This window comes from Zea mays, chromosome 6, assembly GCF_902167145.1.
Source record: "Zea mays cultivar B73 chromosome 6, Zm-B73-REFERENCE-NAM-5.0, whole genome shotgun sequence".
Classification (NCBI taxonomy): Eukaryota; Viridiplantae; Streptophyta; class Magnoliopsida; order Poales; family Poaceae; genus Zea; species Zea mays.
In genome coordinates, this window is record NC_050101.1 from 20,649,503 (window position 1) to 20,661,323 (window position 11,821).

Below are 11,821 nucleotides of genomic sequence, written 5' to 3' on the forward strand. Positions count from 1 at the left end.
CGTTTCTTTTCCGCACTTTGATTTATTGTAAGACCTATATGGACGTCTCAGACGTATGATGTAATCGACTATTTCCCTTATTAATACTATTTTGAGCACTGTGTGATGATGTCCATATTATGTAACTGCTGTGTACGTGAATAACTGATCCTGGCACGTACATGGTTCGCATTCGGTTTGCCTTCTAAAACCGGGTGTGACATAAGTGGTATCAAAGCCGTGCTGACTGTAGGACCGCTAACCTAGAGTAGAATGGTCGTTCTAAGGACTATAGACCTCTGTCCCTACCTTGACTTTGATATCTCTTCAAAAGTTGGTCCTACTGACCAAACCTATGTTCTACTATATATTATACCTTGCTGAAAATTATGTTTTATTCTAATCCTTCATTTACTTATGATTCATTACTTGCTGGTCATATTAATTCTGTTCTCACCCTTTTGCTTGCGATGTCTTTTGTAGATGGCTCGACTTAGACACACTGCACGAAAGTCAGTCATCCCTTTCTTACCCTCCCGCCTTGCTGAGCGTCCGCTTCGCCGTCCCGTGGCCGGACAGTCCAGCCACTTGGAGAGACTGCACCACCGCCTGCGTGAGGAGCAGGAGCGTCGACGACAGGAGCAGCAGAGCTCTTCCTTCTCGCTCCACCAGGAGATAGAGTCTGTGAGGAGCTGCTCCCCTGTGCTTCCTCTGGAGCCGCCCCCTGCACCACCACTGGGCGTCCCAGCTTCTGGAGTAGCTGCTGGAGGAGACCCAGACGACGGAGATGGCGACGACAGCTCGAGCCACGACACCGACTTCTCTGCTAACCCTGAGCCGGAAGGATGGGTTGCTCGACCCATCACTCGCGACGCTGCTCGCGGGTGTCACTTCCACGATGCGCTCGACACCCTGCTACGTCGGGCATTTGACCGGCATACTTGGTCCGTCGAGTATCGCTGTGTGGTCTACCAGCATAGTCGCGGGGTCTACCCGGACCGCTGGGAGGCGACTTGCTTGGTGCGCTGCCCGGAGGACAGTCTCCAGGGTGCAGAGGCCTGTTCAGAGCACTATTCTATCTCTGAGCGGGACTCAGCTGAGGCAGCCATGCAAGATGCTGCACGGCGTGCGCTTTCGCACTACTGCTCGGTTTTCGGTGGGGCAGCTGACGGTCTTGACCTGAAGTATTACCCCCGCCGTTCATCTGGCAGCACAGGAGGCGTGATTGTCTCACCTGTCGGTGAGGGCAATCCTAGGTTGAGCAGCACAGTCAACCTAGCCGCCGTGCTAAACACGGAGCTGGACCATGCACTAGACGAGCTGAGTAGGGCTCGTGCTGAGATCGCCCTGCTGCGGGCTGAGCGCGCGGAACGTCGTTTTCTGGACGGTGGTTCCCCCGCTCCCGTTGGGACTCAGCACCCGTACCGCTCACCTCAGCGTGGACACCAGACTTATGGCAATCCCGCCTGCAAGACCAAGATAAATCTAGAACCATAGATCGTTAGAGTTGGATCTTGTAATTAATACGAAATAAATATATACATGGAAGCTTCAGTCTTAGCGTTAGTCTCGGTCTTAGTTAGTTTTAGTTAGACAGGGTAGTTTGCTATATCCTGTGCATTTATGTTTGTCATGATGAACTATGTTTGGTTTGGATCTTTGTAATGATTGTCACCAGAGTGTGGGTATCCCCTGCATTTTGGTTTACATACTATGTCAATAAAGTTAGTTATATAGTTGGGAAACCCATTATTCTCCTTTCCTCTTTATCTGAGAAGCTGTGTGGTCTATGTTGGAGATCAGTGAAGATGCTCATCTGTTCAGTGCTGTTGGAGAATTCTATACTCTTTTCTTATGCTGCAAGCTTTGCCAGATCAGTTCTGATGTGTGGTTGCGTTCTGCAGATGTCAGAGAACAGGCGTAGAGGAGGAAGGCGTGCTCAGCAGGAGCGAGCCGCTCCGCAGGATGAGGTGCCCCAGCAGCAGCACCTGCCGCCCCCGCCCCCGATGTCGATTGAGCAGATGTTTCTGATGCAGACTCAGGCAGTTCAAGCCATCGGTCAGACTCTGGCCGCCATTCAGCAGCAGCAGCAGCAGCAACAGCAGCAGGCTCCACCCCAGCCTCAGATGCCTCAGATGCCTAGAGACAAGCGTGCTGAATTCATGAGAGGTCATCCACCAACGTTCGCTCATTCTTCTGACCCCATGGATGCTGAAGATTGGCTGCGCACTGTGGAGCGGGAGTTGCATACCGCTCAGTGCGATGACAGGGAGAAAGTTCTGTATGGTCCCCGTCTGTTGAGAGGAGCAGCCCAGTCATGGTGGGAGTCTTACCTCGCCACCCATGCCAACCCCGACACCATCACCTGGGAAGAATTCAGGGGTAGTTTTCGTCAGTACCATGTGCCTGCAGGTCTGATGACAGTGAAGAAGGAGGAGTTCCTGGCCCTTAAGCAAGGGTCATCGTCTGTCAGTGAGTATCGAGACAGGTTTCTGCAATTGTCTCGCTATGCTCCTGAAGATGTCAACACTGACGCCAAGCGACAGTACCGTTTTCTGAGAGGCTTGGTTGACCCTCTGCAGTATCAGCTGATGAATCACACCTTCCCGACATTCCAGCACCTGATTGACAGAGCAATCATGACAGAGAGAAAGCGCAAGGAGATGGAAGATCGTAAGCGCAAGATCAGTGGACCCCAGCCTGGAAGCAGCAGTCGTCCCCGTTTCTCAGGCAATCAACCTCAGCAGTTCAGGCAGAACCAGCGTCCACCTCAGCAGCATCAGCAGCGTCAGCAGTATCAGCAGTTCCAAAGGCAGTACCCTCAGAATCAGTACCAGAACCGTCAGAGCAATCAGTCAGGAGGTCAGTTTCAGAAGCAGAATCAGCAAGCACCTCGTCTTCCTGCCCCAGCAAATCAGCAGAACAGTCAGGCAGCACCAGCTCAAGTTGGAAACAGAGCGTGTTTCCACTGTGGAGAGCAAGGCCACTGGGTGATGCAATGTCCGAAGAAGGCAGCCCAGCAGCAGTCAGGCCCCAATGCCCCAGCAAAGCAGAATGTGCCCCAGCCTGGAGCAGGCAATCGCTCTCAGCAGCGCTATAATCATGGAAGACTGAATCACTTGGAAGCTGAAGCAGTTCAGGAGACCCCCGGCATGACAGTAGGTATGTTCCCAGTCGATTCCCATATTGCAGAAGTGTTATTTGATACTGGAGCAACACATTCTTTCATTACTGCATCATGGGTAGAAGCACATAATCTTCCAACTACTACCATGTCAACCCCCATTCAAATTGACTCAGCCGGTGGTAGAATTCGAGCCGATAGCATTTGTTTGAATGTAAGTGTGGAAATAAGGGGGATAGCGTTTCCCGCCAACCTTATAGTAATGGGTACTCAGGGAATAGATGTCATCCTAGGGATGAATTGGCTAGATAAGTATCAGGCAGTTATCAGTTGTGATAAAAGGACAATCAAGTTAGTGTCCCCACTAGGAGAGGAAGTGGTGACCGAGTTAGTCCCGCCTGAGCCAAAGAAAGGAAGTTGTTATCAGATGGCTGTCGATAGCAGTGAAGCAGATCCAATTGAGAGTATCAAGGTTGTGTCTGAATTCCCAGATGTGTTTCCAAAGGATTTACCGGGTATGCCACCAGAGCGGAAAGTTGAGTTTGCTATAGAGCTTCTTCCTGGAACCGCTCCTATCTTCAAGAGAGCTTACAGAATATCTGGACCAGAGTTGGTTGAGCTTAAGAAGCAGATTGATGAGCTGTCAGAGAAAGGTTACATCCGGCCAAGCACCTCGCCTTGGGCCGCCCCTGTCTTGTTTGTGGAGAAGAAAGATGGCACCAAGAGGATGTGTATCGATTATCGAGCTTTGAATGAGGTCACGATCAAGAACAAGTATCCTTTGCCCAGAATAGAAGATCTGTTCGACCAGTTGAGAGGAGCCAGTGTGTTCTCCAAGATTGATCTGAGGTCAGGTTATCATCAGCTCAGGATCCGACCTTCGGACATTCCGAAGACGGCATTCATTACCAAGTATGGTTTATATGAGTTCACAGTGATGTCTTTTGGTTTGACCAATGCGCCAGCATTCTTCATGAACTTGATGAACAGTGTATTCATGGATTATCTTGATAAGTTCGTGGTGGTATTCATTGATGACATTCTGGTTTATTCTCAAAGTGAAGAAGAGCACGCAGATCATTTGAGGATGGTATTGCAGAGATTGCGAGAGCACCGGTTGTATGCAAAGTTGAGCAAGTGTGAGTTCTGGATCAGTGAAGTCCTGTTCTTGGGTCACATAATCAACAAAGAAGGATTGGCTGTGGATCCGAAGAAAGTGGCAGACATTCTAAACTGGAAAGCGCCAACGGATGCTAGAGGAATCAAGAGCTTCATTGGAATGGCCGGATATTATCGGCGATTCATTGAAGGGTTTTCGAAGATTGCGAAACCAATGACAGCGTTGCTAGGCAACAAGGTTGAGTTCAAGTGGACCCAGAAATGCCAAGAGGCCTTTGAAGCGCTGAAAGAGAAGTTGACAACAGCGCCTGTCCTAGTCTTGCCTGATGTGCACAAGCCCTTCTCGGTGTATTGCGATGCTTGTTACACAGGTTTGGGATGTGTGTTGATGCAAGAGGGAAGAGTTGTGGCTTACTCGTCCCGACAGCTGAAGGTTCATGAGAAGAACTACCCAATCCATGATCTAGAGTTGGCAGCAGTGGTTCACGCACTGAAGACATGGAGGCACTATCTGTATGGACAGAAATGCGATGTTTACACAGATCACAAGAGTCTGAAGTACATATTCACTCAGTCAGAGTTGAACATGAGGCAACGAAGATGGTTAGAGTTGATTAAAGACTATGAGTTGGAGATTCATTACCATCCAGGCAAAGCAAACGTAGTGGCAGATGCTCTGAGCAGAAAGAGTCAAGTCAATCTAATGGTCGCTCGTCCGATGCCTTATGAGTTGGCCAAGGAGTTTGACAGGTTGAGTCTCGGATTTCTGAACAATTCGCGAGGAGTCACAGTTGAATTGGAACCTACCTTGGAGCGCGAAATCAAAGAAGCGCAGAAGAATGATGAAAAGATCAGTGAGATTCGGCGATTAATTCTAGATGGCAAAGGCAAAGATTTTCGAGAAGATGCAGAAGGTGTGGTATGGTTCAAAGACCGCTTGTGTGTTCCCAATGTCCAGTCTATTCGGGAGTTGATTCTTAAGGAAGCTCATGAGACAGCTTATTCGATTCACCCTGGCAGTGAGAAGATGTATCAGGATCTGAAGAAGAAATTCTGGTGGTACGGAATGAAAAGAGAAATCGCAGAGCATGTGGCTATGTGCGATAGTTGTCGAAGAATTAAGGCAGAACACCAGAGACCAGCTGGATTGTTGCAACCATTGCAGATCCCTCAGTGGAAATGGGATGAAATTGGTATGGATTTCATAGTCGGATTGCCTCGCACTCGAGCCGGCTACGATTCCATTTGGGTAGTGGTGGACCGTTTGACCAAGTCAGCCCACTTCATACCTGTCAAGACCAACTACAACAGTGCAGTATTGGCAGAATTGTATATGTCTCGGATCGTTTGTCTTCATGGTGTGCCAAAGAAGATAGTGTCAGACAGAGGAACACAGTTCACCTCTCATTTCTGGCAGCAGTTGCATGAAGCCTTGGGCACGCATCTGAATTTCAGTTCAGCTTATCACCCGCAGACAGATGGTCAGACCGAAAGAACCAATCAAATTCTCGAAGACATGTTAAGAGCCTGTGCGTTGCAAGATCAGTCCGGATGGGACAAGAGATTGCCTTATGCGGAGTTTTCCTATAACAACAGTTACCAGGCCAGTTTGAAGATGTCACCGTTTCAAGCGCTGTATGGAAGGAGTTGTAGAACTCCGTTGCAATGGGATCAGCCTGGAGAAAAGCAAGTGTTTGGGCCAGACATTTTGCTTGAAGCCGAAGAGAACATCAAGATGGTCCGAGAGAATCTGAAGATAGCGCAATCAAGGCAGCGAAGCTATGCAGACACAAGAAGAAGAGAGCTGAGTTTCGAAGTCGGAGACTTTGTCTATCTGAAAGTGTCACCGATCAGAGGAGTCAGAAGATTCGGAGTGAAAGGCAAGCTAGCACCCCGCTACATTGGTCCGTATCAAATTCTCTCAAAGCGTGGAGAAGTGGCTTATCAGCTCAGCCTGCCAGAGAATTTGTCTGCTGTGCATGATGTCTTTCATGTGTCTCAATTGAAGAAGTGTTTGCGTGTGCCAGAAGAGCAGTTGCCAGTGGAAGGTCTTGAGGTCCAGGAGGACTTGACCTATATTGAGAAGCCAGCTCAGATCCTTGAGGTTGCAGATAGAGTCACCCGAAGGAAGACCGTCAGAATGTGCAAAGTCAGATGGAGTCACCACTCTGAGGAAGAAGCAACCTGGGAGCGTGAAGATGATCTGATGGCTAAGTACCCGGAGCTCTTTGCTAGCCAGCCCTGAATCTCGAGGGCGAGATTCTTTTAAGGGGGATAGGTTTGTAACGCCCCGAATTTTTGCAGTTGAATTTTTTCTTTTCTTTACTCGCCAAAATTCGGGCGTTACCTTTTCCTTTTCTTTTTCCCCTCGCTAAACCTTGACCTTTTCCAAAGTTCTAGCGGGATTCGGTTTGGATTTCCCGTGTAAGAAAAACCCTAAATACTTTATGTTGTTTGATGCACCATGCCGAACCTTGCATTTCTTTTGATTGCTTTGAAAGCGCAATTGCATTCATGTAGAAAGATCGGATTTCGAAAATGTGGAGAAGATCTTTTCTTTCTTTTTCTTCCTCCCTCTCTTTTTCTCTCCTCTTTTCCTCTCTCTCCCGCGCCGTGGGCCGACCCCGGCCGGCCCAGGCCCCTGCGCGCCCCCCCCCCCTTGGGCCCAATAGGCCCAACCGCCCCCCCCCACCTCCCCTTTTTCCCCCAATTCTTTCTCCCTCCCTCTCATTTTCTCTCATTTTCTCTCCCTCTCCCTAAGCCGCCGCCCCTACCCCCTGCCCTAAGCCGCCGCCGCCCCCTGCCCAACCGCCGCCCTCGGCCGCCCCTGCCGCCGGCCGCCCCTCGCCGTCGCGCCCCTCCCCGGTGAGCTCCCCCTCCCCCTCTCCTCCCTCCCCCATCCCCTCTCCCCTTTCCCCATGGCCGGTTCGGCCGCCTCCCTGCCCGCCCGGTCCGGCCGCCCGCCGCCCAGCCCAGCCGCCATGGCCGGCTCGGCCGCCCCGCCCCCCCTGCCTCGCCCGGCTCGGCCGCCCCACGGCCGGCTCGGCCGCCCCCTGCGCCGCCCCCTGCCCCGCCGGTTCGGCCGCCCCTGCGCTCCGCCGGTTCGGCCGCCCCGCCCTCGCCAGCTCGGCCGCCCCTGCGCGCCCCGCCTAGGGCCGGTTCAACCGCCCTAGGGCCGGTTCAACCGCCCCCCCTTTCTGTTTTTTTATTTTTTTATTTTATTTTATTTACTTTCTGTGATCATAATTACTGTATTTTAAGTAGGCTAATCACTGTTCATGCTATGAGAAAATAGGAAGTTTAATTTAAAATTCCGTTATGCTATTGATTCACGTAGTTAATTGTTTACCCTGTGCAATGTTGATCAACTAAAAGTGATTAGGTTTCCATTAGTAGATATAAATATGTATAACAGAATTATTTTGTTAAAAACCAATTGTGTCATTAGTGCATAAGATTTAACCCCCCTGCGAGACCTTTCCCGTTTCTCTCTAACCATAACAAATGCGTTATCGAATGTCATACTTGATGCATATTCGCTTTATTTGTTATCTTGTATGGTGTACTGTTCTTTTGTATTAAATATGTGGATGTATGTATGTATGTTTGCGCTCGCATAGAGAACGATCCGGTCGAAGAGCCCGAGGAATTCGCAGGAGAAGCCCCTGAGCAGCAGTCGGTTGGTGGAGGCAAGTGTCCTTTGACCTATCTATGTCCTATTCATTCTTTAATTCACCTCCCGCATTACACATTTATACCTAAGGATTGACTAGCTTTTGTTATCCATGTCCTTGTTTACCTATTTGGGTCGGATTATTACTACTTAGTCTGATGCTATTGCTCAACTCTAATCAATGAACATGATGTGATTATCTATGATACGCTGTTTTCCCGTTCTTCTTTATGATTATACTTGTGGTTTTCAAGGGGGCTCGAGCGGTTTCTCGAGTGCCTCTCCGTAAGGACCTGTTCTATGGATGACCGCCCGGGAAAACAGTGCAACCATGAGGGTGGAATGGGGTGCCCTTAGCTGAATAATTAGAGGATCCGGGGTGTAGTTCACTTAGCCGTCGTGCCGTCAATGGGGCTCGGTGTATGCGGCTCGCTCTGCCAAGGTTGATTTGTCCCTTGGGGAGGAGTGCGGTGCATTTAGGAAACCTAACGGGTGGCTACAGCCCCGGGGAATCTTTGTAAAGGCTTCGTAGTGAATCCCTGGCCATTCACCTCGGGAGTGAATAAGGGTCTTGCAAGCCCGGGCCAGAGAGGGAATCACGGCTTGTGGGTAAAGTGCACAACCTCTGCAGAGTGTTATGAAACTGATATATCAGCCGTGCTCGCGGTTATGAGCGGCCAAGGGAGCTCCAGTGATTAGTGGTACTTGATCAGAGACATTGTGGTACAGGTGGTTATGAGATTGATGGTTCTGGTTATGACTATGGTGCTGGTAAGTGGTATTCTTTCCGTTTGGAAAGGGTACATCGGGTTAATAACTTGGGTTAATGCTAAAACTTGGCTTTCTACTAGTAAGTAATAACCTGACCAACTAAAAGCAACTGCTTGACTTATCCCCACATAAAGCTAGTCCACTACAGCCAAACAGGATACTTGCTGAGTACGTTGATGTGTACTCACCCTTGCTCTACACACCAAACCCCCCCCAGGTTGTCAGCATTGCAACCACTGCTCAGGCGAAGATGAAGCTGTGGAAGGAGACTTCCAGGAGTTCCAAGATTACGACGAGTTCTAGGTGTGGGTTAGCGGCAACCCCCAGTCGGCTGCCTGTGAAGGCCGCGTCATCTACGTTTCTTTTCCGCACTTTGATTTATTGTAAGACCTATATGGACGTCTCAGACGTATGATGTAATCGACTATTTCCCTTATTAATACTATTTTGAGCACTGTGTGATGATGTCCATATTATGTAACTGCTGTGTACGTGAATAACTGATCCTGGCACGTACATGGTTCGCATTCGGTTTGCCTTCTAAAACCGGGTGTGACATGATCATAGGTGCGGCTGTAAGGCAAGTGAAGAACAAACTTTAGAACAAAAATAATAGAAGAACAACCACAAGCCAATAATTAACGAACCCACACCACAGTTCCAAACAGAACAACCAATTTTACAGAAAAACCAAGATTGAGAGTTCTCTCTTTATCTCTCAAGCACAACTATGAAGGAAATGAAACATTGTAGTACCAGAACAAAGTTTACCTTGAGTGTAATTCCAGGGCCAAACCAGACGTCACCAGAAACCTTCAAGCTATCAAGCTCGGCTATGCTGCGAATGGACTTGAATCGCACAAGGAAATTGGCAACCTGTATTAGGGAAAATTTCATCGGTGCTTGTTGTGATCTGACACCGGTTGATAGGAGTGACAGTTTTTACTAATCAATGGTTTCATTAGGAATATTGAGGCTATTTCTCTTTTCTTCCTAAGAAATAAACAAAAACAACTATACAATTATACTTGCAGAGGGAAACACATCAGGCATTTATTTTATTCATAATGGGAAGTAACATGTACAAGGTTTAGGACGAACCGCAACAACTGATGCAGCTAGACAAGGGCGTTCTCGTGGATCCTTGTTGTATATATGGGGGCAAAGTAGCAAATCAAAGGACACAAGAAACACAATCGTTGTAAGATGGTTGAACTGGGTCTCAGGCAGTATGAGAACTTTATTATGTTAGTGTCATTTGAAACTGTTTTCAGAAACCATATATCTACAACACTTGTTATGTAGAACAGTTAGACCATGGCCACTCCTCCACCCAATCCTCCGCATGTACTTCATCTTCTTGTGCAGTGCAGGGATGTTCAGTTTTAGATCTGTACGTGTTCAACCACGGTAAGGCTACAATGGTAAAAACAAATGTATATCTAAAGGATTCAACCACATTTCTGAATTAACAAAAGATTTAAAAAAGAAAAATAATCTACCTGATAGGTTTTGTAAAGATTATTGTAGCTCCCAGTAACTCATCACTGCTTCCAATGCATGAACACGTACATGCTAGAGTTATTCCTTGAATAAGTAAAGGAGCAATACATAATGCATCTATAGTAAAAAAAGGTAATGTATTTTTATGTATGGAATCCTAGATAAGGATAATTCTACTCCTAGTTTACTTGCTTCCAGGATATGTTTGAGTTCATCTATGGAAATGGTAATTCTACTCCTAGTCTCATCAAAGCAAAAACAATGGATAAAACAAAGAAGAGGAACATGGGGACTGGCACACCATGAGACAGGGGAGTCAGTTTAGCTAAACGTAAAAATGGAAAAGTGTGACCACAACTGATTGACCTTCCCTGAAGAAGAGGAACAACAGATTCAGACCATAAACTGAATGAGATTCAGCAGGCAAACCATGCATCAATCAAATTAGGTGTCTATGTTAGAGATAAACACTTGGAGAAACATGGACTGAATGAGCCCATAAAAATCAGATAATGTCTTGGAGAACCATGTAGCAAAATTTAGCCCCAAAAATAACCAAAAAACGAATTTCCTGGTTGATTTTGGGATAAAAAGATAGGTCTCTATTTTATCAATTACTCCATTCTAAAATTTGTTGGTTTAGTTTTGTTCTAAATAAAAGTTCTTTAATTGCACCTATATGATGGTGATGATAGTTGGGTGGGTTTTGCAAAGAGAACACATCAAGCAGAGGGACACGCGAGGCCAATACCTATAATTGCGCCTAACATGGGCCTTCTCTTCTTGCACGCTGTCGTCCTCTCGCCGTCGGCCTTCTCTTCTTGACACCGGTCAATACCTATACTGATTTGACAAGTGAAAGAGGAAGCTCACCTAGCCCAAACTTCATGCATATTAGCAGCTCCACTATGCATATAGCTAGAGAGAGCCAACAGAAACGGATGTATGAGCCTCCAAACTTCATAAGACATCACTGACAGGGTATGTGCATCTAGGACAGAAACAACGGCAATGCGATTCAATGCAACTTTAACACTTGCATTCTCCACCATGATGTGGTCAAGCATGCCTATAGAACAGATTATTTTTACCATTAGCCAGAGAAACTACACTCATTAACAAAAGAAAAACAATAAAATTATAGCAAGGCAGGAATATAGGCTACCACGTGTAGCTCTTGCAGGCTGTAGTTTGCTTAGCTCACGTGACAGTGTGGTCACTATAATGTCCATTTGTGCAGTGGCATCTGATTTGACGGATGTCCGAATGTTAGGAACAACTTAAACCCATATTTTTTTAAAAAGCAAAGCTGAAATTTTACTCATTAGCAACTTGGGATATTCCTAAGAATCTCATTTATTATGTGATATGCTCATTGCACAACTTTTTTAAAAAATAAATTAGCGGTTTGAAGCATCACAAACAAATTTGTGTAAAAACAATAGAACTGAAATTTCTATATTCAGTAAAATGGGCTATTTCTAGTAATCTCATTATTACACACATATGCTAGTATCATAAAGTTTCTTACCAGTTGGATCATGTACTAAATAACACTCACACGAATAACACTCCAGTAGCATCTTGAATCCATGTCAACGGTTGCTGGTATCACAACTCCAAATGAGGTTTGGATATTTGAATATTTGAAT